The sequence below is a fragment of the Theobroma umbraticum genome, unplaced genomic scaffold, assembly GCF_002168275.2.
Source record: "Theobroma umbraticum cultivar Fairchild unplaced genomic scaffold, ASM216827v3 scaffold_147.0, whole genome shotgun sequence".
NCBI lineage: Eukaryota > Viridiplantae > Streptophyta > Magnoliopsida > Malvales > Malvaceae > Theobroma > Theobroma umbraticum.
The window spans coordinates 7396449-7398275 of NW_018397259.1; positions in this window are offsets into that span (position 1 = coordinate 7396449).

Genomic DNA, 1827 nt, shown 5'->3' on the forward strand with positions numbered 1-1827 from the left:
TGTAGGTAGATTATTCAAGGATTGACTTGGCAAATCTTTCTTTGTTTTTTCATTTTAAGTCATTGTCAATTTTAATTTATTGGATTTCCCTTTGATGAATTTATAAATATGATGATCATGCTTTCACATTGTATAGGAAGAAAGATTGGATAACATAAGAAGAAAAACCAAGGTAGACTTGGCTATATATTGCTTGAAAATATTTGATGTCACAGTGAGATAACCTGTGCATGCCACACGCATTAATCACTAATTAACTCTGATTAAGAGCGTGCGCACCACAGTCTTAAATCACTAATTAACCTTGATTAGGATTATGCTGACATAGCACTAAGAGAAAAAAGAGAATAAAAACAAGATAGTCTAAGCTTTTAGATATGGTCCAAGATTAAATAATTAAACAATAAATAAAACTAGTGGATACCGGTAACCTTTGGAGAGCAAATTCTTTGGTAATTGCATCCTACAATTGAAGCATTGGGAATCATTAAAATAATCAGTGGAAGGTCCAGACGTCTCAATTGAGTTGCTGTTTAAGCTTACAAAGGAATGCTTACATTTTTTTAAAGATTTTTTTCTTCTTTAGACATATCTACATGCATCCATTAACTTGACAGAGAATAAGCTGGAATGTCTCTTCGGAGACATAATCCTTTCATGTTTGTGCTTAAAAAAGTGTTGTGAAATTCAGTTCACTCATTATCCCGGTTTGGTAGTGCAATTTTTACTTTTAAGAAAATCAAACCCAAATCGGGATTTTTCTTATTTATTTCATACGTGTGATGTGTCACCTGTTACATATCTCTCAATAAGCAAAGATTTCCCTAAATCCTCAATCAGAGAATCTGGGCCGGGGTGCATGCGGTTTCCTTCTTAGGGCTGAGTCTATGAGCATTGAATTAAATCTTGCATTGGGTTAATTTTATTATATTTATTAAATATAGGAGAGGCGTGGTTGTGGATAAACATTGAAAAGTACTCTCTTATTCACCAGCTCATCTTCCAATCATTGGAAACGTATTAAACACTCAAATTCAATGGTCCATGCACCATTGAATTTTTAGTTCAACCAAAAGAAAGTTTTGTGATTAAGAAATGGTCATTTCATTCCTTTTGCTTTTACCAATAGTTTGCCTTTTTTTTTTCCCCTAAATACATGTATTTACATGTATGATAATAAAAGATATCTGAATTAAAATTTTTTTAAAATTTAATTTTTTATACTTGAATGTTTGATTCAATGATACAACGTACATGTTTTATCGAAAAAATTGAATTTGAATCTTCTTTTATTGTGAATAAAATAAATTTTTTAATTGTTTTCTTAATAAAAAAAACAAAAAACTTTTGATTCACATGGGTTATCATCTTTCTAAGATTATATGATATAAATTTGCAAAACAAAATTGTTGCTGCAGAACAATGCCTTGATGCCTTTCGTCTCTTAGGGAGTAGAGCTGGCCCATATTGGCTAAGTAACAAACCAGCACTTCACTCATCAGAGTGACACTGTAAGCCACTAAACCCCATTTTTGACCAATCCTATCATCTCCAGCTATCCCTTCCGACCCTTCTCTCTCTCTTTCTTTCTTTCTTTCTTTCCCCCACCACCTTATCTGCAAGCCTCTTTTTGTTTTTACCTTTCTTTTGTACCCATTTGAAGCCCATGGAGGCCCCCCTCCCATCCTCACCAGCCAGCACACAAGGCATGCAAATTCCTTAAAAACGGAAAATGAAAGAAGAGGTCAAGAGGTACACATATTTACGGCAGTGATGACTAGGACTGCCACAACGACAATTTTTTTTCATTTTCTGTTCACTATGTAT